Source organism: Centroberyx affinis, unplaced genomic scaffold (assembly GCF_046629955.1).
Source record: "Centroberyx affinis isolate AG114_WGS23_722 - 3 ecotype Tasmania unplaced genomic scaffold, CSIRO-AGI_Caff_v1 ptg000582l_1, whole genome shotgun sequence".
Classification (NCBI taxonomy): Eukaryota; Metazoa; Chordata; class Actinopteri; order Beryciformes; family Berycidae; genus Centroberyx; species Centroberyx affinis.
In genome coordinates this window covers 40,965-66,147 of record NW_027279222.1, presented here as the reverse complement: position 1 = coordinate 66,147, position 25,183 = coordinate 40,965, and the positions used below count along the sequence as shown (strand labels likewise).

Here is a 25,183-nt window from a genome sequence, read left to right as displayed (position 1 = left end):
CTTTGATTCACAGACTATGTCTCACTACAAACTGTTAATACTTACAGGCTCTCCCATTCCCTGCAGCATCATTGGAGGAAAGAAATAATAGCGAATTACACACAGGACAGATGCAGCATATAGATAGTCAAGGGTGGAAGTAACTAATTACATTTACTCACATTACTGTAATTGAGTAGCCTTTTTGTGTAATTGTGTAATTTTTTAAAGTCAGTAATTTTACTTGTACTGAAGTACGTTTTTATTGAAGTACTTCACTACATTTTAAATCACATCCATTACAGAGTTACTACACATTTTGTGGCTCTCCATTAGCACCAGAAACTGGACCATTGTAAACTGAAAAATTGTGGAGTGATTCAGTGAGAGGAGTAATCTGGCTTTACTTTGTTTGTGCAATTTATTTTGTAATTTCCAATTTTTACAATCAAAATAATCTAGTTTGAACTCTGTCCTCTCGTCCTTTTAGAATTGCATGGAAAAGATCACATCTAACAACATTCTCTTTTCTAAAAAGTAACTTCTACTCTGATTACACTTTAAATTAGCTACTTTTTACAGCAGACTTTTACACCAGCGCATTTACTTCTAATTAAGTAAAATATCATAAGTCATAAGTTACTAGTACTCTTTCCACCAATGTAGATAGCTGTGTTTGTTTATGATGCTCCTCTGTCTCTTCAAAACCTGGAACATGGGTTGATAGACACAAATGTTTGCCACTGACCCATGCCATGTCCTTGCTCTGTATTAGGGCTGCAACTAACGATTATTTTCATTGTCGATTAATCTGTAGATTATTTTCTCGATTAATCGATTAGTTGTTTGGTCTATAAAATGTCAGAAAATGGTGAAAACTGTCGATCAGTGTTTCCCAAAGCCCAAGATGACGTCCTCAAATGTCTTGTTTTGCCCACAACCCAAAGATATTCAGTTTACTGTCATAGAGGAGTAAAGAAACCAGAAAATATTCACATTTAAGAAGCTGGAATCAGAGAATTTTGACTTATTTTTCTTAAAAAATTACTCAAACCGATTAATCGATTATCAAAATAGTTGGCGATTAATTTAATAGTTGACAACTAATCCATTAATCGATTAATCGTTGCAGCTCTACTCTGTATATACTGTATATCAAGAGTCAAGTCTAGTGCCGAGAGAGCTGAGCAGAGTGACAGTGACAGCAGGCTACTCACGGCTTCATGCTGAAGAGGTCTTTGACCGTCTCTGGGCGTACTGCTGCTGCTGCTGCCGCCTGGCTCTTCCCTTCTCCGCTCCCTTGTCGTCCGTCCAGGTCCTCTGCACCTCGGCGTCGGGACTCACAGCGCCCCCTGCAGGCGCAGTGGGGGACGTGGGGGTCGGGGCGGCGTTCTTACTGTGGATCAGCTGGACCTGTGTCGGGTGGGAGACAGCCACAGACTGAGAGAGGGGCACCGTGACGTGACAACGTGACAGGGTGAAAGAAAGAGAGAGACACCTGTCAGCACGGGTGACACTCCAGTGTTAAGGTGGCAAGCCAGAGACCGGTGGGACCATTTTGCAGTAGGGATGGGACAATATTCTTATCTCATGATTCGATACGCGATATGGGGTTGACGATTCGATACAACCACGATACCATATAATAGCAAATCTTCTAGCAATGGCAGTGGTGGCAGTACCTCCTCTTCAGGTTTTCTGCCATGCTGGCTCCCTCCTCGGTGCTCTGCTGGGAGTGCAGCGTGGACGGGTTTTTACGGCGGATGGAACCACGGGACGAATCTGTAATACTCTGGATCTGTCATGAGGAAAAGCAAGGAAATATATTAAAACAAGTTAAATTTTGAATTTCCCTCTTTCCTTCTTTCTTTGTTTCTTGAAGTTCAGAATTGCAGCATGACAAACCTCTAGAAATCTTGTTTTTATCTTATTTAAAGATACAGTTAGCCGATCGATCAGTAACAATAAACTGTAAAATTTTCTCTTGATAGACTGATAGACTAAGGATTCAGTGTAATCCACTTGCTGTTGGTCTTAAAATGTACTTCAAGTCCCGAGGAAGCTGAGGTTGCCGTACTGGTGCTATGATTAATGAGATAGATCGTCAAGGGCAAGTCTAGACACAGATATAATTTACAACAATGACTAATTATGAATCACTCCCCTGCCACAGCGCTGGCCTTTGGAGTAGACTGAGTGATGAAGGCACAGTCAAAATAAATGTCAAGTACTGGCTTATGTTGACTAAAATGTCAGGTCTCTCCACCTCCAGCACACTGGTGCAAGCTGTTAAAAGTCATATGAATTTTCATTAGGCATTACAGTTTGTCCATCATAGCAAGGGCTTCTCTGGCGTACCTCTCTCTCCATCTCATTCTTGGTCAGATGCATCTGTTTGAGGATCTGTGAGCGTTGCTCCATCACCAAAGTCTTCTCATAGGTATAGGCTGAGATGTCACTGTCATGCTTTGGAGGGAAAAGATATTTGCACAGATATCATGCACCAAAACTTGTATCATATATTGGATGAAAGATTGGCTGCATTTTCAAAAAAGTACACCTAGAACTTGACATTGTGATACCTCATTATGGTTATTTTAGAACACACCTAGAACAGAAATATTCTCTATGTTTGTGAACTCAGAGAATGTGACAGCAACATCTCTCACCATCTCTACTACTTCCACCTCAGCGTCGATGCGCAGGTGATAGAGGAAGATGAGGAGGTCTTTCTTCATCTGGATGCTATTGTCGTCCAACTGAGCTACAGTGAAAATGCGCATCTTGCACTTCCTCCACACCTATCGGCACAAAGCAGGAAATGTATATGACATATTTTCTATTTAACCCGCTGTATTCTGCCCTCACAAATTTGTGTTCATTATTTAGAAGGATTTTCTTAGGGACAAATGCATAATAAATCTTCACCCAAGTCAAGAATATTTATTATTACTATTATTTATTATTTCCTGGAGAGATCTGGTTTCCCACCTTGTGCTGGCGCAGCAGGAAGGGCAGGAGCATCAGCATGCCTCCATCATGGACGATCCACCACACGTCTATGTGGCCCTCAGTGAAGCGCTCTCCATTGGACGGGTAGCTGGCGATGTTCTTAGGGACCAGCAAGGCCAGACTGGCCACGGTCGTCTCTCTGACCACCTCTGCACAGGGAGGGAAGAAATGTCTTTGCTATAAAAGATAATGTAATGCCTGGGGAAATATCTCCGTTTGTCCATTGATGAATTCACCTCAGCAGTTAGGAAAGGAGATGATTTGGTAATAAAATACATTATTTCTGATGGTGTAAATCACTTATAAAATTCAACATCCATAAAGTGAAGTTATTTGTATAGCTCTTAATCACTGTTACAGTCTCAATGGGCTTCATAACACCCACATTGAGAACAATTAATAAAAATGACAACCTTTGACCCTCAACTGACGACAAGGTAAAATTACCATGAAAACCTCATGAAACCTTGTGAGGAATCCCTCTACTAGGACGGTCAGGCGGGCAATAAAACAAAACCAACATCCAAATTTGCCATTACTTCACCAGTGATCTAAAACTTACCAATGAAGTTCCTGACGCGCTGGCATTCCTCAGCCTGTTTCCAGTTTCGAGGCCAGCTGACTAGCACAGTGTTGTGCTTCAGGCCTCCCAGTCCTCCGACCTGGATCAGGTGGGATGTCCCATCTCTCAGATTAGAGGAGATGACCACCTGAGAGAATCCCTTCACCTTCTCTGTCTCCATCAGCTTACGCAATGACTGGAGAGACACCAAGAGGAGGAGAGGGCAGCTGTAAGGGGCTACGCAAAAACTACATGCATGTGAGTGTGTGTACACATTAAGTTTGCTTGTTAGTATGTAAAGATGTGTGAGAGTCCAAATGTGTGTGTGAGTGTTAAGAGAGCAATGAACACTAACCTGGTCTGCCCTCTGGGCCTCAGTGTAGTGGTCAAGGAAGGTTCCTTGCACTGAGGTGCCAACGATGGTCAGACCCTTTCCTGCTTTCAGCTGATTGGTCAAGGACAGCAGGCGAGGCTGCTCCACGTTCTGCTCAGCATCCACACTCACCAGGACCAGGATCTGAGGCCTGATAGGAAGCAGCAGGACACAGACTCATGTCAGGAAGGACATGTGATAGCATTTAAACAAGCTCTTGGGCCGGTGTTACACAGTGAAGGTAAGGTTCACGCATTTCAAATGTAATCAAAACCACACGCTCTGCAATAGTATAAATGGTTGGAAGTCATGTATAATTAATTACAATAATATTTACATTATTTTGTGTTGACATCTAGTTTAAAAGTAAGTGATTTAGCATGTTAAATGTCTTTGCTGTGGTGTAATATTAACATAAAGTAAGCAATGTCTACAGTTGGTGGTTAAACTAATGTTAGCTTAATGTAAGCTAATGCTAGCTAATGTTCACTGGGCCAAGTTAATTTTCCATACAGGAAATACTTAACCTACCTGGAATATGACAATATTTATATGTAAAGTTAATCCACAAACCTTCAAAATACTGGATGACAGTGATTTATTTTTCTTGGGTGTCACAAGCCTGTCCATAGTTTTTGTTAGTTACTCTATCAGCTGGCCATAGTACTGGCGAAACTGAAAGTCACATGACATGATATCAGCGTTTTGATTGGCTGTGGACCTAGTTGCAAAAAGTTCAGACAGTTTCAACTTGATGCAACCAGGTTACACGCAACTTTTCAGTTAATTGCAGGGGGTGATACACAGTGCAACTCCAATAAAACTCAGTTGTGTGAAAAAGTTTAACGTGTAACGCCAGCCTTAGATTAAGAGTAGGTAATGCCATCTGGTCATCATGGATGTTTTTTATTATTATGACTTAAAACAAGTATCTCAGAATGTCAGTTTAACTGTTTCGGATGGAGTGGACTGACCTCCAGTTCTTGGTGTGTGGCGGTCCCTCCTCCAGCCTCATGAGAGCGAATCGCGCGGCGCTGAGGGAGATGCCACGTATCCCATCTCCCCACTCCTTCTCAGCTCTGTCACACAGCACATTTATGGGTTGGCACGCAAGAATGCTTCATCGTTCCATTTAAGATGTTCAGTTTTGGCTGTACCTCTGAGAGATCCTAATAAATGTGTGTGTTGATAAACAAAGGTGCCCTATGTTTTATCCTTTTCAGTTAAAGCAACCAAAGCATGTCATTAAATCCATCACTGTCATTAAATTAAAGGAACTTGATAACCGTTGGCAGAAGAATAGAGATTTATTGCAAGGAAAACAGACAGTTCCTCTGTGACCCAGCCAAACATTTCAAAGACTCTGCCCAGGTGGATGCTTTAATAAAATCTTCATTCTTGCCTTTGGTCCAAATCTTATTCTAAGAGGGGCAGGGCAGGGAGCTGTCAGGATGATCACTTACCCACAGAACTCAATGTATTTGTAGATGCAGGTAGCGATGCCCATGGCAACTATGGCATAATACCAGGAACAGATGAACATGAGCGACAGGCACAGGCTCATACCCAGGAAAGACAGAGCCCTGTGGGGGACAGGAGGTCACATGCTTGGTCTAACTGCTAACTGATGCTAGCTTCACACCACTGGTTGGGGCGTAGCAATGACCACAGCTTGTAAAATAGCTGCTGCTGTTGAGCTAATGCCAGAACACAGACAGACAGACAGACTTTGGCTTCCCATGGTGACTCTGACGCACACAATAAAAACAGCAAACATTGCTTCACAAGTGCCTGTTGTCTGACACTGATCCTGCACACTTTCACCCTGTAGAGTCTGTGTTAAGTGTCTACATGTCTACAGATCTCTGAGCAAAGTTTGCCTACATATTGTACCATTATAGTAGACTGAATGTTTATGGTTTGTCCCGAACATGGATTTCATGATAATAGCATATGTCATGAAAATGTATATAGCAAGTTCATGCACACTGACACAACCGCTCACCAGTGGTAGAACTTGAAGCGCGGCCTCCAGTTTGGTGTCCTCAGCAAAGTCTGCAGGGCACAGGCAAGATTGACAAACATGTAGCACATCAAGAAGAACCTGGAGAGAGAGAGAGAGGGAGAGACAGAGAGAGAGAGAGAGAGAGAGAGAGAGGGAGAGAGAGAGAGAGAGAAGGAGAGACAGAGAGAGAGACAAGTGAGATACAGAGAAGGAACGTGTCTGCAGTTGGCCTGTATAGCTTTGAAGTCCTTAGGGATTCACGGTGCCCTTACATGGAGAGGATGGGTGCGACTGCGTCCAGGGAAGCGATGATGATGCCAATCTCACAGATGCTAGCTGTGAGTAGGAGGGCCCAGGTGGGCTCTCCGTTGGCTTTACCATGTCCAAACACCTGCAGCAACACAAAAAGATAGCCTACATGTCAACTGTGAACATACACACACACATACACACACCAACACATAAAGGAAAGTGAGTTGACAGGAGAGTTAGCCTTTTCATCTCTCTCATTCAGGTCACATTGGCCCCTGAAGCAGGGTCATTAATCACTTTTGTCCTAAACAGGCTCCTGCCTCGCCTCGGCCATTATTCCTCATTTAATCAGCTGGACCTGGAGATAGCCTCTGACAGAGCAAGCAAACTGAAGGCAGGGCAGGTATAAGTTATCATCACTTCCGCAACAATCCTGGCCCAATTGAGATGAGTGAGCCATCTGCACTCACTCTAAGGAAAGGGATGATGCCGTCCCGAGAGATGGCCTGTAGGAGACGTGGAGCCCCAGTCAGACTCTGAAGGCCTGCCCCACAGGTGGAGAAGAAGGAGCCAAACACAATGACCCAGGGGGACGGCCAGGCCAGCGTACCAATCACTAGGTTACCGCTGACTCCTTCACCAAACCTGAGGGCAAAGGTGAGGACAAATGACTGAACTGGTGTTGGAGAAACATGCAATGACCTGTTCAGCAATCAGTCTAGAACATAGATAATCTAAGGTCTAATGTTTAATGTTCTTTGTCTGATTATATAAAACTCTGTTGTTGGATTGGAACACATAAGACCCACTTGTCCCTCAGGACGACTCCTTCTATACAGGCACCAAACAGCACCACACAGGACATATCTGGGATAAACAGTTAAGGAATGCATTGTTGAACATTTTTTATCCAAACGATATCTTACGATGCAAAAAGTTATATTAAAGTCGTTGATCATCACTTTCAGAACCACACAGTTTCTCTCTGTGGGCTTTGGCTCAGTGAAGGATACACACAGTAGATGTGGTGGTAATGGCTGCGATGGTGCCGATAGGGATGGACTTCTGAGCATCGCGCAGGTCTCCAGACCGGTTGGAGCCAGCCATGATACCTGTGAGGCACAAAGCACACGAGGATGAAATAAACATGAGCTTTCTGCCTTACACCTCCATGTGGAAGGTCATCTTTCTTCCACTCAACCTCCTCCCTCTATTTGTACCAAAGAGAATGATGTAGCTGCACAATGAATTTACTTTTCAAAAAAACAATCAGATTAAACCGAGCCTTTAATCAAGCATCTCAATGCAAATTTGAACAGCCCGTTTTATTTAATCAAGGCTGAAGCCTGTCCCAAATCTATGAAGAGGGACTCAGCATTTATATCTGTTGGGTGCTGGTGGAATGTGAGTCCCACAGTTTCTATGGCATTATGACTTCTTGTCATTTCACCTCACTGAACTTTAATTGTGTCAACAGTTCTTGATCATATTTGTGCCTTTACACTTTTGGCAACACAGAATTACTCCTCATCCATTATTTTTTTGAGCACAAATGAATGTTTTCACCATTGTAAGCACTCTTGTGCCAATATGCAATGATCAGGCCCCCATAGCAAGAGTAAAACATAATGCACAAATAATACACATTGAATTACATGGAAATAGTTTGGGCACACCGGATAGAAAAAACATTACCTCTGCTGTGTGCAGGGGAAAATTCAGCAGAAATATAGAAATGAAGCACAAGAGATAGTGATGCTAGTCATCAGTTTCTCCTTTATCAAACATTGTGTCAGGTCTAGTCCTGACAGATCTCTGGTACTAACCTGTGACAGAGGGAAAGTAAATCCCCACCAGCAGGGTGAAGAAGCTGGTGATGTCAGCCAGGACGTAGCGGTTGGAGCTGGTTGTGGGACTGTCCGGATCCACCGCCGACACAAGTCCACGCTTCTCCAAGATCATCCCTTTGTCGAGGTAGTAACCAAACAGATTCTCTGAAAGACAGAGAAACAGAGAGAGGTAGAGAAGGAGGGAGGATGCATAGAAAATTACCAGTTGAGAGGGATTGATAAGTGATACAAGGTAGTGTCATTTACATTGATTTGCCCCCTCTTACCTGCCAGGATGCCACTCGTGACCCCCGGAATGCCCTGTATCTCCGTGACGTTGTTGTTGATGAAGTACTCGTCGCACGTGGCATTGAGGAACTCAGAATCGCAGAAGCTCCTCCACAGCTTGGTGGTGACTGTCTCGTTGTCCCTTTCGATGACCTTCGCACACACGTCATACCCTTTAGAGACAAGAGTTCGATTTCCCAGGATGCAGACCCTGTAAGGGAAGTCAGTGAAAGCATCGCTGTAACTTATCCGGATACAATGCAGTCAGAAACCATTCCTGGCTGTGATATGGTCAGAAAACATACTTTACATGAAGGAATATCTCTGAATGGATGCAATCAAATCCATACTGAAGAAAAATATAAATGCAACTTGTGAAGTTTCGGTCACGTTTCATGACAAAAAAAAAAAATATCCCATATTTTTTCCACAAAAGGCTTATTTCTCTCAAATCTTGTGCATGACTTTGTTTACATCCCTGTTACTGAACATTTCTCCTTTGCACAGAATTTCTTACAATTGAATGGTTTTCTTACATGAACCGTAACCACGTAAAATCTTTAAAATTGTTGCATGTTGTGTTTATATTTTTGTTCAGTTCTGTATCAGCGTGGCTGCCAGATAAGACGAGCGAGTGACTTACGGGAAGACGGGGGGGTCGATGGCGGTCTTGATGACCCCGGCGTACACAGCCAGGATGGAGAGGATGACGCAGGCCAGGAAGAGCAGCGCCAGCTTATTGACATATTTGACCCCCACAAACACCACCAGCGCCATTAAGCTCAGCACAATGGTGCCATACACCCGCATGTTGTTGAGGAGAGCCTCCTCCGCCTCCGGCCCCTCCAGGCCCTCGAGCTTGAAGATGGCTGCCTGAGGAACAATATAAATCTACGGGATGGACAGATGGAGGGAGCGAGGTGGAGGCAAAGGAGCAACAGGGATTGGAGAGAATACAGTAGGGTGGGGTGGAGTATGGGAGAGAAGGTGGAGGCATAAGGAAAGACAGAGGAGATGAAATGAGGGAAGAGAGAGAAGGTGAAGTGAAAATGGAGAGCAATGAGATATCTTCCAGAAATATCAGTGTGAAAGGTTTTATATTGCTGTAACAGAACAGAGAGCAATAGCAATTAGTGTTAAATCAAAGGAAACATCAAATTAATTTTGCTGTTTCTTGTTTGCAAGACGCTCAAATTAATAACATTCTGCTATTGTAGATGGGAGCATGAAATAAGTGTCTTCATATTTATTACCCTTCATTTAGATTCTGTTGCTTATACATGTGCTGCTGGGCATGTCTACATAATGGTTTCTGCCCCTTCAAACCTGTTATAAGGAAAATCAAATGTACATATACAGTACATATTAGTTATGAATATGGATCATAATTTTAGCTTGATAAGCTAAATTAAGATGTCCAGCACTAAGCAAAATGGCATGTTTTTGTAAAGTAAGATCATTAATGGTCAGAAAGGTGTCTCATAGATTTGGATCTTTTACTTAGCTTGGTCCAGTTCACAAGGACTTCAGAGTAGATTTTCATTTATTGTAAGATGCTGTTACTGTCTGTTAATACAGACCAGGGAGCATGAAAAGCAATAAACTGGTGTCAGTTACTCAATAATTAGGGCTCCTTACCAGCAGAATTTCAATACAGCCAAGAATGTACATAGCACCGGCAAAAGTGGTGCCCAAGTAGAAGCAGATTCCAACCGCTCCACCAAACTCAGGACCCAGGGAGCGAGAGATCATGTAGTATGAACCTCCAGCTGTGGGTCAAAAAAACAAACCGAACATTTAGCGTGCTATAACTGTCAGGACATTATAGCAAGTGTGCAAACAGATAGACAGACACACACACACACACAAATACAAAACACACAAATACATCCCTCAGATCAGTGTTGTAGTACTCGAGTCCTGGATGACTCGTGACTCGACTCAGACTTGAATGACCTGGACTTGAGCAGTGAGGACTTGAACTTGGGACTCAATCACCTTAGAAATCGGCTACACATCTTTTCAGCGTTACCCTAAATTTATACCTGATCATCTGCTTGGTTAACAATATAGCCTGTGTGGATTTATAGGCTATGAAAAATCAATGAATCGACATAAAATTAGTGTGTGGTGCCTGGGAGTAAGAGCGTTGTTAGTCATGTGATAGATAAAGATGGCTCCACCATGAACTGTTTAGATTTTAGATTAACTAGTGCGAACAGTAGTGCTAAATGTAAAATATGTAAAAAGTACAAAAAAAGGAAAAGACTGTTCTTGGACTCAGACTCAGACTCAAACACCGAGGACTTGGGACTCGACTTGGACTCGAGGTTTGGTGACCTGACTAGAAAACACTGCCTCTGACACCCACTCACCTGGTACAACTCCGTTCGTTGCAATGGCACTCATGGAGATGGCGGTGAGCATGGTCTGAAAAAGCAGCAGACGACACAGCAGGGTTACAAGGTGCTGAGAGGCAGCAGGTGGACACTCCGTATCTAGTCAAACTAAATAAGGCTGACTGGGACCGTGGGACGACTTGGAGACCTTGATGAACCGGGGGACTGAGTGAGCAGAGAAAAACATAGAGGAGTGGAAGAGTCTGACTCATCTCGTCATGTTGAATTGTCCAATCTATGGGATAACAACCTACATGGCTGGTTGCGCACGTTCTCTGCTACAGCTCAGTGATGCAGAGGCACCATGGGGCTTTTACGTCAGTGACAGAGCGACAGAGAATCAAAGATTAGAGAGGGAGAGAGAGAGCAAATTGAAAGAGACACAGTGAAAAATAAATGTTGGGAGGATAAATATGTGCTTGGATTGTAAATGCAGGGTAGAAAAATAGAGAATGAGAAGCAGAGGGAGGCAGAGGACGGGAACAGCAGAAATAAATGGAGGAGAAAGACTGGTATAAAAAAAATAATAAGTGGGAGGAGAGGTATCAGAAAATGTGAATCATCAAGGGAAAAATAGTTGAAGAAAAGACCCACGTCAAAACCGACGGTTTATTAGTGTGTGTGTGTGTGTGTTTGTGTGTGTGTGTGCGTGTGTGTGTGCGTGTGTGTGTGTGTGTCTGAAAGAGCCTTTGAAGAGAGGAGGAAAGAAAAATTGGCACAGGGAGAAAACATAAGATGTGCATATGTGTAATATTTGTGTACATGTTTGTGTGAGTGTGTGTGTGTGTGTGTGTGTGTGTGCGTGCCCCATGTTACATTCTAGGGGCAGGTGTGTGTGTCTGTATGATGTAATCCAGTTAGCATTACAGGTCTGCCCGGCCGCCTCTGGCCCCGCAGGCTTAGAGCAGATGTTAAGTGACTCTTTAATCAGGTCTTAATGAAGTGACCTCGCTCTCACCGGATCACAGATAATAACATTTAATAGTTTTACTGCTGTCAGATGCTGCGAGGATGAGCGGCTGGATGTTGCACGCTCAGCATTCTCCAGACACAGAGACTAGAAGGTATCATGGTATCCCCCTGATATCACTGCTAATGTCGGTTTTTCACCTGGATATGGGACAGACAACCGTGCAGTCTGTTGTGAACTGTATGAAGGCAAAGTCACAGAAGTGTGAACGCTTTAAAGTCACAATGAAATGGTATTTTGAGAGCATCTTGCTTCCTTAATGTGATGTATTTCCTGTTGAAACAGGACGTTGGGGCGGGACATAACACAGGGAGGGATCATTTAAAAGTCTAAACCAATGGGATGTAAGTTAGGGAGAGAAAAGCAGTTTTATTTGATGGGAGGGCTGGAGGGGCGGGATTGTTCAAAAATCTGTGATTGTTTTTTTGATTGGAACTTTTATTTTGCCTCCTGGTACACAATGAAGTCACCACTAAAGATTTTCTGTTTTCCAGGATGTAAAAGTAATGAGATTTTGATATAAAAATACAATAAATGGTATGATAGTTAGAATGAGAAAAAAAAAGAAGTCATTTTTTTTATTTCAGTGTGAGTATAAGGCTATATAGCACATATCTGGCCTTTAAATGCAGATTACCTCTACCCAACTGGACTGGACTGGACTGGAATCGCCACATTCCAAAACTATATTCCTACTTGCATGATAAGCATGTATAGCAGTAAGTAAGCAATTGAATTTGGGCATGTGCCTTCTGGTGTTGTCCCTTAAAACTATTCTAGTTTGTGAAATTGGAGGAGGGACTATATGGATCGGTCTCGGTCCATCTGTCACACACAATATCTTGGACGCTGCATTTTAAAAACGGCACTGATTGCCCTAAGAGGGGCGCTACAACTTTTGTTTACTTGTTGGATTTTGCTGAAACCCGGGGGAATGATGCATCTCACCACTCCATTCTCACATTTTCAAAATTACACTGTTCGCTCATCCATGTGTTACGCACAATATCTCAGCGCGTAACCAGTGATCCAATTTTGATAAAACTTTGGGAAACGATGCATCTCACAGCTGCATTATAGTTTTCAAAATTACACTGATTGGTCCAAAGGGGAACTACAATTACAGCTCAAAACAAGGTGACATATTTGTCACTGAGTGGCCCAGACATGGACTGTATCATTCATGGGGGACGAAAATGGTTACTGTTTACCTTTTACCATTTCTGGATTATTTGATAATAATAGTAGAGAGAGAGAGAAGAAAGATGATGTCATGACACACAAGTCGAGAGCCAAATTAGAATTGACAGTGTCACGCTTACACAATTTTACAGTTAGATTTTTGGCATTTAGCTGACACTCTAGACCAGAGTGTAACCAACAGTGAGGGGTGCGAGGGTCACGGCCACTGTGCCATGACAATATCATTCCTGTGACCTCAGAATGAAAGGAAATAAGCTAAGGAGAGAGTGTTTTTAGAGTAATTTGAGTGAGTAGAAGAGAGGTGATATAATTCATTGAGGACGTAACGTGTATTTTTGGTCTACAGCAAAAAGATGCTGCAGGGTGACTTTGCTGTTTTGACCAAAGACATGGCACCCAGTGTCAGGGAACGGTTTGCCCTTCGCAGTCACTTCAGGCTTAAAATGATGAAGATAGTTACGTGGAGATGGTGGTAGGGTGAGAGCAGGTATGATCCTGGGCTTTTGGATTGTGCTTTACCACACCCATGGGTGTACTGCACTCCTGGCTGGTGTGGGATTGCTTTACACCAAAAGATACCAAAGGGACCAGAGAGAGGACAAAGATCTATGATAGCTTGTATTTTTCTTTTTCTTTTAAAGATGCTCATAAAGCATGCATTCTCCAGTTTCGATACATCACGTCTTCTGTGCCAGGAAGATTTCCCACCAGTCATCATTCCCAACCACATGGGCAGGTAAACCAGGCGTTGTCATGCATAACTGACAGGTGGATTTTCCAAACACATTACTTAGGTTGAAAATAAGGCAATATCTTTTTCATGTAAATGTTACGCAGTGGATTTTTAAATTCATTATTGTCTTTGTTTCTTTCATTGTTTCTTTCTGTTTGTTTGTTTGTTTGTTTGTTTGTTTGTTTGTTTGTTTCTTTCTTTCTTTCTTTCTGAGTCTTCTTCATCCTAGCTGGGACTTGAGGCCGTAACCATCCTTTGACACTCGTCTGTCGTTGCCTCTGTTTGTGTCCTAGTCCTGCTCATGTTTTGTATTAGATTTTTAAAATAAAGCTGGGGATAGAGCGGGATAATGAGGGATTCCAACAGGGGGAGGGGGGTGGAGAGGGGGATTTATTGGCAGAATGCCTTATGCCAGGATTTAGTGTGTGTCACCTTCAGCATCTGTGTAATGCAAATTATATTCTAACAGGCTCTAGCTTAATCACACACTCCACTGTTTGGGTGTGTGTGTGTGTGGAGCCACTTCTGGTTGATATAATCTGGTGAACGCTTGCAGCTGCATTGTGTTGTGAAGTTAACTGGCATATTTTCCCTCAACATCTGTTCTCTGTGAGCACCAGCAAGAGCAGTGACAGCTGGCTTCTGGGAGCCACAACCTTCATCACTGAACTAAGTGGCACCTAAAAGTGTTCATTTTCCTCTCATACTGTGATTGTGGGATGTCCTAAAATCTCTGACAATGGACCAAAACCGTTAGTTGAAGTGGTTTTATTACACAACATGGCAGAGGGGAAGGTAGCTTCACTCACCGTGGAGCAACACATGAAGACGATTATGAAGGAGCCAAAGACGCCTCCAATGCCAACCATCCAGGTCATCCGCAGGAAGAGGATCACCCCGAAAATATTCTGGATACAGGGCAGGTACACGCCCATCAGAGTGCCCAGCTGTGGTGCCTGGGAAACAAAAAACAACACCGAACTTAAAGATTTGAATCAAACTCGAAATGTGCCATATGGGACAATTTGTTTGCAGCAGCTAAAAAGTCCAAATACAACCATTCAATGACCATTAATTATTTTTAGTCACCATTGTATGATGGAGTGAAATTGTGACTCAAAATTTGTGTTTCCAGTCTAACTCATACATTTTCATATAGGCCTATATGATTTTCATATAAACATTGAACAAAAAGTTCGGAACTTTGTGTTTGGTAGATTATTTCTCTGTTGTAACAATGCTTCTTGGCAATACATTTTATACCGTTGGAAAGCCTGTTTATTTCCCTTTTAAATGGTGCCTCATTTGTAAGGAACATGCATTTGTGGGATGAGCAGCACAGCTGAGTATGTGGGTTGCGCTCATGTAAAATTTGCCAAATCTTCTCTGCCAATGCCAAACAGCTTATTCTGCTGTTGCTATTGACTGTTGTTTGGTGTTGTTTGGTGGATTGGATGATTGAAGTCTATCAGTAACAAGGAAGAAACAAGACATATTGGCAATTTTACAATTTATTCATTTAACAAACAGTCAGGAGCCTCAGTAGCGTGTGGAAGAACCATACACAGCCACAACAGCCTGGCACCTCCTCCTCATGCTGGTCACCAGCCTGGTCACACACTGCTGTGGGATGGCATTCCACTCCTCAACCAGGATATGTCGCAAGTCAGCCGACGTGGTTGTGTCGGTCACTCTAGCACGAACAGCACGCCCAAGCTGATCCCATAAGTGTTCAATTGGGTTGAGGTCAGGACTGTTGGCAGGCCATTCCATTCTCTCTACTCCTAAATTCTGGAGGTAGTCTCTGATAAACCCCGCTCTGTGGGGGCGAGCGTTGTCATCTTGGAGGATGGAGTTCGGTCCCAGACTGTGGGGATAGGGGATCGCCACCGGTTGCAGAATCTCATCTCGATATCTCTCTGTATTGAGATTGCCTCCAATGATGACAAGCCTCGTTTTTCCAGTGATGGAGATGCCGCCCCACACCATCACACCGCCTCCACCAAAAGGTGTTACTCTATCGGTGCAGCGATCAGCATAGCGTTCTCCCCGTCTTCTCCACACTTTGACCCTACGATCCAACTTCCGTAGGCAGAATCTGGACTCATCGCTGAACATAACGTTCCTCCACATGTTCAGGTTCCAGTGCAGGTGCCAATCAGGTACCTGATTGTCAGCACCTGGGGGTACCGGAAGCTCAAAACAAGAGTCAATAGCAACAGCAGAATAAGCTGTTTGGCATTGGCAGAGAAGATTTGGCAAATTTTTCATGAGCGCAACCCACATACTCAGCTGTGCTGCTCATCCCACAAATGCATGTTCCTTACAAATGAGGCACCATTTAAAAGGGAAATAAACAGGCTTTCCAACGGTATAAAATGTATTGCCAAGAAGCATTGTTACAACAGAGAAATAATCTACCAAACACAAAGTTCCGAACTTTTTGTTCAATGTTTATATGGTTTGAAATGGAGTTTAAAACCTGTGTCAGTATGCATTTAGTTGCTCAATTGTAGTCTCCTCAATTAAATTCTACATATGAAATCCTGACAGACAGATCCTGAAAGACTGTGAGATTGGGTCCAGCTTGTTCATTAGAAAGTAAAGGGTTTATTCTTTTCAAGCACAAAAAGATGGTAATCTGGTGAGAAGGGGATGACAAGCTCTTTGTTCATTAAAAATAGGGATATTTCCTCTCATTAACCTGTTTGAATAGAAGTGGGAAGATAAGGTTGTCTTCTCCTTTTTCCTCATTATCTTTGTCAAGCAATACATCTGGTGGCTTTCAAATGATTGAAAGGTATTTGCTTGTGAGGTAGTTAAGCAGAAAATCAGAATGTGTGTCTGATTGAGAGCAATGAATCAAAAAGTATTTTATAGTCTACATTATAAATGTCTACACACACAGAGAAATCAAGGTACAGGAATGGACCTAAAATGGTACAAACGCTTTGTCGCTCCAGCAGTACCCTAGCAGGGTACGAGCACTGTACCTTTGAACATGGTACATTTTTGTACCTTCTTGTCTGTACCTCTAAAAGAACATTTCTGCACCCCTAGTGACAAAAATGTACCTTTATGTCCTAGTACAAAAATGTACCCATTGGAAAGGTACGGAATTGGTACCTAATGAGGTACAGCTGGAGCGACATGCCATTTTGTACCTTTATGAGGCAAAAACATATCCTTAAATTCAGAGACAAAAACATTTACAATTATTCACCTAAATTTATTTAGAGAATTAACAATTAGTTTACATCTTTTAACAAAATCCAATAGTTCACATGTAAACCAATCCCTTGTCAGTGCATTTCAATCAATGTATTGTTCTGCTAGAACTGAATTGTCCTTAACAAGTTCCAGCACATGACAAAAAGCAGTGCTTTTCAACATTAAGCTGAAGCATAAGGCCTAAGGAGCCATTCACTAAGTGCAACAAAACTCCATTTCATAACTTGGTTTCACACATAAAACATAACAAAGTTGAGTAAAAAGTACACTTACAAAATGCAAATTCATAACTGACATGCAGGGTTAGGTTAAATTGCTTCAGTATCTTAACACTTAAACTGGAAGCATCAGGCTTTGTGAGCCGTTCATAAACCAGTTTTAAATGCAAAACACACAAGCAGTGCATGTTTCACGAATTAAAACATAACAAAATTCTGAGTATAAAGTACAGAACATTAACAAAACTCAAATTAACATGTGGGATGCGTTTAAATTCCTTCAGAGCTTAAACACAAAACTGAAAGCATCAGGCCCAATGAGCCGTTCATTAATCAGTTTTAAATGCAAAACACTCAAGCAGTTTAACACATCCCGCTATCCTGACACTCTGCAGACTTGTTTTCATATTTACTTTTGTCCCTCTTTACACCTACCATTAATAGCCATACCTGATGATCAGTATGTCAATCTGAATTTTGCACTTTAAGTTTAAACCACATATCTGGCAACAATCTGGACAGGAGACTTGTGTTATTGGCAGGTGTAAAGGGGGGCAAAAAATTTCTCTAGTAATACTTGCACAACACTAAGCATTCCATTCATCTACCCTTGCCAAAAACTAGCAATTATACAAAATGTCTCAATCCAACATACAAATTATCATCAACTGTATATGTGTCAAGTGATGTGTGGTCCAACTCGTCTCCAGGTTTGAGCAAAATCCAGTCACTGTCTACTTTTACACGATATGCATGAAAATGCGAGTCAAAGGACAATGGAAGCAAAATTTTACTGCAAAGCACCCACATGGTATCAATGTTAAGAATGTATTTGATCTGCCCAAACACAGGAATTTTTTCAACATGTAAAAGGTCTAATGTCAACACATCTCTAACAGCATACTTGATGTTGTCTACAGTCATTTCAGAGACACGGTGAATTACTTTGCCCTCTAATTCTACATCTCTGAAGTTGCCACTTACTTTTAGAGCAGTCTGAAGATCAATGGGTAGAGACAATAAAGGTGTGCTGACACTTCTACCAGGCACCTTTTCAAAATCACCCAAGATATTGATAGGTGAAAATTCCCAACATTGTTTGAGCTGGTGACGATTGCTCAGTGTCACTGTTATGTTTATAAAATTTCGACAGTTATTAGTCAGATTCTTAAAATATTGATGCTTTCCTTCGAATCTCATACACCAAAGAGAACGAAGAGGACCATACATTAACATAAGTCTTGGATAATGTATAAGATAATGACATTTAGGTGTTAAAACAGTTCCAAATACCTCCGTCATCTCAGAAAGGAATGCGTGTACAAGTAATTCTAGACATGCTAGTTCATCTTTCCTCACTTTAGCTGCCATGACAATATCTGCAATATCTCTACATAATAAGAACACGTGCCAGTATCTGCTGCCAGGAGGAATACGGTGCCCCATTATAAAAGGCAACAATCTAAAAAGACACCATTTTTGAGTAGCTGTTCCTACGATCCCTGAAGTTTGGAGAAGTCGTTCAGACAACAGCACAGGCTTATTGGCCTTGTCATTCTGACCTATACAGAATTTTTTAAGCTCTTCATTTAGCTCAGTTATAGTTATATGCTTTTGTCTATGTGCTTCGCAAATAACATGCTTCATTGTCAGTGGAAAAACGCCCTCCAACATATCATGCATGATGTCTGGGGGCAAAGACTTGGTCACATCAAAATAATCTAGTGCATCAAATGAACTAGTGCCATGTACACCATACAAAGCAGCATTTTCCTTGTTACGCTGGACACACTGGAGATGATATTCGTGGACTTCACTCGTTCTCAGAACAAAACTATCTTCCTGGAATTTGTGATTAATTTCTGAATGAGTTGCCATACAGTAACGACAAATTCGACCTGAGTTAAAACACACACGGAAGCCACCAATCATATGAGCTGACAGATTGTCAGCTGAAAAAGTTGCTAAAGCAGCATAAACTTTGTGCTCCGTTCCACAGACACTTATAATGAAGCCTTCAGTCGAAAGCTGTTTTAGGTCATCTATCAGTGGTTGTAATATGACGTCCATACCAAATTGTTTCACGTGTGAATAACGAACCAGCAGAGCTAAGTGAATGTGCTTAAGTTGAGATCGATACTTTCCACTCAAATTTCCAACAGTGTAGTAAAATGCACACAACTTATACTTAGTTCTTTTGGAGCCTAAAGGGTTAACTATTTCAAATTCGTCTTCATATAAATGAAGCCTTAAAGCATCTGGATGCTCTCTGAAAAACAAATGTTCCTTAAAATAAAGAGCATCTCTATAGTCCGTCAGAAGCTCTTCATCTTTGACCTCGCTATTTTCAGATAGTATTTGATCCCAGACATCTTCATGAGAACAGTATTTCTTTAAAACTTCAGAGATGGGAACATAGGAATAGGTTCCTATTTTGTGCCCTGAAGAGCCTCTCAGTGTGTAGTGTACAGGTTCTGTATAGTCCATCTTGGCCTTACAATGTTCTTTAATCATGTGTGGAGAACGAACCACCTCATAAGCTTTATCAAAGAAATCAGATGAGTGCAAAACTTGCTGAAGTTCAGGGCACTTTGAAATATCAAAACCACTTTTTTCAAGATGATAAGAAATAAACGAATCATAGTTTTCTTTGAAAAAACAAAAGAGAAATTTGACATCATCAGTAATGTCTTGTTGGACTGACAAATGTAGAAGGTTTTTCTCTCTGCATTTAAGAATGAATCCAAACAGATTATCTCTGAAATCCTCTAATAGTTTATCTAAATTTGGCATAACCGTTTGAGTATCAGAAGCAGTTGGATCAGTCTCAGAATTTTGCTGATCCAGGTACAAGCTGTGTTGCTGTACTGTGGACTCTTCACTGGGACAGTCATGTCTATTATCAGAAGGCCTAAATACAAAGCATCTGTGCTTCCTGTACACGTGTTTTCTAAAAGAATGGAATCGGGAAAAAGTTGACTGGCAATCACCTACACCACAGGTGATACTAAAATTTGGTTCATGTGCATGAACAAGTCCAACATGTTGGATTAACTTCACTAGAGTAAATGTCCTTCGAGTGCACTTTGGGCACTGGTGCCGTTGAGGCATGATGATCTAGCACAGAAGGTTAATCACTCGGAGTAAAGTTACTGGCAGGGGCTTGTCTCCCTCTTCCACAATACTGACAATGCGCCTCTGAAGGAAGGTCAGTGTGTTTTTCAGGTGCGGTGGGTATGCAATGTTGAAAGCAAAATACATACTGAAGGCTGTTATGAAGGCTTCATCAAGGCCTGTGCACTGGCACACGCCTACTCTGTCTACTTTCACCACACTGAACCCTCTTCCAGTGATCGCCATTTTCCAGTCATTGTCCATCAGTTGTATGGTTGGATAGGGTGTACCAGGGTCCCCCTACATAAAAGAAAAACATGCAAAAAGAGATTACAACTTGTAACCAATCAGTAAATTAGTTACTTCATTGGCATTTTTATTGCAAGCAAATCTGATTTGTCAATGTTATGTTAGAGCCTCTTATGTACAAGCACTTGCTGGTGACCAGTCCTGAAGTTTGAAATTTTTTTGATGATTTGCAGCACCTAAGATAAAGACATGTTTCATGTATTTTCAGTAATTTCTTTGGTGAGTACATATCCACTATGTAAAATTAGGAGATTAATGTTTTGATTTTTGCATGTAAGAAAAGGTTTCTTGGACCAAAAAAAAATCTATTTCTTGTAAAACAAAGATGAGATTTTTGAGTTGGTGTATTAGCTGCATGGCCCAGACAATACATTAGCGGCATACAGTGGAGTACTGCAAAAGCAATATGCATACTAGGCATGCAAACTTCACATTATGTGATGCATTTCATGTTGTTTTCTAAAACCATTTTTTTTTTTTTTAAATTAGGATTTTTAACAGGTGGGCTTAAAGGGTACAGTAGCATAAAACGCATGCTACATGAGAAGATGAAATGAGAATTAACTATTTATTTTGTATGTAAATCAAAATTAGTTTATATGCTGTTTTAGTCTAAATCTTAGTTAAATTTGAAAACAATATTTTAGAGTTATTCACAGGGTGGGCTTATTTGGAACACTTTTTTGGAAAAATATATTAGCAATTATGTGAAAAGGCTGGCATGGTCTTAATCGGTATATGATGCCCCATTTAAATCCATGCCAGACTTTTCACATAATTTGCAATACATTTTTATTTACATAATAAAAATTCTATAAATGAATCAACAAAACTTCAAATGAGAGATTAATCTTTAAGTTTAGCCATATTTTTTCTGTATAAATCCAGCAATTTTATATTGAAAATTCCCTGTAAACAGATAGGTGGGCTTTACGGGTACACTTACCCTATATTTTTCATGCTTCACTCATTAAAAGAATACGCAAACAAAATACTAATTCAGCCGAAGATGTCTAAAAAAGTTAAGGTTTAAATCAAGCATATCTATAGGAGACAGGTAATTCCTGAATCCAAGCAATCTTTTTCTGTGCATGTATTTACGTGAGGTCTACCAGTCAGTACTGTAGGACAATCCAGATGCCTACCTCTCCCATAGTGATGTAGTGTTCGATCTTTTCTCTGAAGATGGATGGCAAGAGGATAAGCCCGGCCCTTAAGTCGATTCCTGCAATGCAGAAAAATATCCTGCTTTCACGATCACATACATTTTCATGTGTGCAATGTGGTAATTACAGCAGATCTATTGTCAGGTTCATTAGTAAGGTGACTGTCACTACCTGGTAGATCTTCAGCCAGGGCATCCTGTCTTGCGTCAGTGTACTGTTTTGCTAGGGGAGATTTTCCCTCTGCAAGTTTCAGCACATTTGGCAAAACACCGGCGAAGCCCTCCCTGAAGCGATGACAGAAGCTGCTTGTTGAAGGATGGATTCCGTCAACCTCATCAAACAACTGTAGAATATACATGAAGACATTATTATTAACATTCAGTATATCACTGAAAGTAATTGTAGCTCATAAAATGCTGTTAAGCCTCAATACTGTGGCCTTTACAGACTATATTACCTCAACTTTTAGAAATTTTTATTTTACTTGTTTTCAGTGACAGCAATTGACATGCCTTCAATTTCACAATATCCAAAATTATTACATAGATTGATAACGCTCCCCTGTAACATTCAGTTATTTTCACCATACTTACTCCAGCAGGCGTCCTTAAGTATGGGTATTTGTTGAGTACATCCTCCACGGGCATCCCTTCCATGATTTCACGACGTCTCCAAGAGAAGGTTCGCGCCATGCGGTCTTTGACAGTCGAGATGTCTGGATGTGTCTTCCGATACTCACTTTGTAGCACCTTCACATGGGCCTCAACAGACATTGAATCCTCCCCAACACAAATTTCCTTTGGCAAAAGGACAGAGACAGATAATGCTCAGATAGTGACAGATAATGACAGAGACAGATACATGCTAAAAGTCTGTGCACTCATTGTACACTAAGGTGCTTTGGATAAAAATATCCACTAAACTGCATGAACAATTTGAGACCTAGTATACAGGATGGGAGTGGAGTATATGCAAAAAAGATTTGAATGTCTATAATATCTGCCTCATATTGTCTTGCACTAAGTGAAAAAGTAAAAGTGATTAAAAACGTGAGAATAAATTATGCATATGGCAATGGACTTACAAATGTTAGATTAGCTGGCTTTCGACACAAACTTTCAGATGAACTGGTGGCTTTGGACTGCTTTGTGTGGCCAAACTTCTCTTTCAGCTTTCTGACTTGACTGTCGCTGACAAGTGGTGCACGTTCTGCTTTAAATTTTCGCTTTAGGGACATGTGCCAGGTGTGCTAGTAAAAATGAAACACATTTGACTATTTGGCATATTCCAGCAAGTAAGGATTAAGTAACAATACCTTCTGCAAATATATACATAAAAATAAATCAATGATTTAAAAACAAAACAAAAAAATGCAACTTACATAGCCATTTCCCTCCATATCTCTCAGGAAAGGGTATTTCACGATCAGTGCCTTGGCAACTTGAATATACTCTGCATTGGTTGGATACCTAGCTCAAAGGCAGCAACAAACTCAAAATCAACCTCTTGGTTTTGTCTAAAGATCATTTCACAATCTATGAAAGCCGCAAGTAGTAAAGTTGTAGCAGCAGAGGTGGTAATAACAGTTATACTTACAGGGCGTATTCTGCCATCATTTCATACAGCACTCTGATTATTTTGTTGCGTAATTTTGGCACTTTGTGACATGGTTCTTTGGCATCAAGCCTCATCTGGACATCTTTGGGAAAGGTTGGAATGACAATCACAACGGGTAGTCTCTTGCGAGCTGGTTCACCACTGCAATGCAACAAGATTACATCAGTGTTTCCCAATTATGGGCTATTGAACAGCTGACAGTAGGGCTGGGCGATAATTCAATATTATTGTTTATCATCTTTCAGTGGAATCATATTGTGATGATATGAAGATACTTTAATATCATGACACATTTCTGCTGTCTAAATTGATGATGACAAGCAAATCTTACTTAAAAACTCTCATAAAATGGAGGTATGGTAGGAATATTATTTTAATATTTCTGTTTTGTTTGACATCACACCTAACATTACCATTTGGTTCAATGAGATGAACATTAATTTGATTATTTAATGTGATTTTGCATACATGAACCATATTGTGATATATATATTGATATCGAGAAAAATCCTTATGATTATCATCATACTGATTTCAACCATATCGCCCAGCCCTAGCTTACAGCCACAATATATGAAAGTCTGTGACAAACTATAAACTGAACCAAATTTTAAAAAGATTGATAAAAGACTGATAAAAGGCACAATAGTTTTGGCACAAAAAAAAAAGCCTTTGCGTTTGTCAGAATTTTCAACAAAGGCAGCAGCCAATAATACAAAGGCCTTTGAGTTAGATAGGCAGGGAAAACCCTACATATTTGGGATCTCCTCTAGAATTTACAATAAAGTTCTGTGGATTTGAACAAAGCTCGGCTACACAGCAATGACTAACCACCCATGGGAGCAGCGGGGTTGAAGAGGTTTTTAACCACAACTGCCTCTTAAAGCCTCATCGTGATGCACTTGCCTTGGATCAGTGGAAGGCTGAGGTTGGAGCTCTACTGTAGACTGAACTGGTACTGGCTCTAATGTAATAATGGTCTCACCCTCCTTGTATTGGCGCACAAACTGTTGAAATTTTATTTGCTTTTTGAAGGAACCATCAAACAGGTATCCAACCATGGCTTCAGTGAGTCCACAATCCACCGTTTCTCCATCCACGTCATTTTCTGAGATACAACACACACATGCAAAATTACAACACAGTTATGGGCAAATAAATGTAAAACACACGTACACACTTGCGTGTGACCAAATGTGTGGAAGAGAAGACGAGAACCGTCGGAGAATTGCAGAGTTTAGCTTAACTCTATGAACGCATAGATATAGTATATAGTTATATATAGTATAGTACATAGATACCGCACTGGCCGCTGCTGTTCATTTGAGCGACGCGTCAACGCGACCGCCATATTCGAACAGGGATGTTGATCTTTTTTTTCTTTACCTGACATAAGTTAGCTTAATTTAGTATCAGGACAGTCACTTAACCTTATGTTAGCTTAAAATAAGGATTACTTATTGTGATATATCAATTTCAACACGTTTGTAACAGTAAAATATTGTAAAACAACTTGCCACCTGTGAAATGTTATTCCCTGTTGCTTGGTTTTGACATTTCTTTCATTAGAACATCCAAACGCAGCACAAAAGTCTGGCATTTTCTACTATTTGAACGGGTCAGAACCCCGCCGCAAGATGGCGGCGGCAGAGACGACAAGCCCGAATGCGGCATAGCCTGCTGTATCTATGCTATGAAGCTTGCTAGCTAAACCATGACCTAAACACAGCGCAGGTGTCTGCCATTTTGAATCTGAAATCCCCGAGCGAAGCTAAAACACACCAAAGTAGTTAGACGAAGCTAGTTAACAACTCATGGACGTTTCACGGCAATTCCGCGTTACATAAAAGGCATAAATGTACAGACTACAGAGCCAAAATGTAATTTAACTCTTACGTTACAGAAATGGTAGCCAGCGACCAT

At 41.2% G+C, this 25,183-nt stretch overlaps 1 long non-coding RNA gene and 1 pseudogene across 1 annotated transcript; both read right to left on the bottom strand.

Moving 5' to 3' along the window:
- The window catches only part of LOC139643349 (solute carrier family 12 member 5-like), a 59,256-nt pseudogene that overhangs the window by 798 nt on the left and 33,275 nt on the right, over positions 1–25,183 (bottom strand).
- LOC139643312 (uncharacterized) lies at positions 20,183–21,865 on the bottom strand. Its single transcript, XR_011695073.1, has 3 exons — positions 21,815–21,865; positions 21,623–21,702; positions 20,183–20,468 (listed from the first exon to the last, which is right to left on the bottom strand). It is a non-coding gene; the product is annotated as an uncharacterized lncRNA (long non-coding RNA).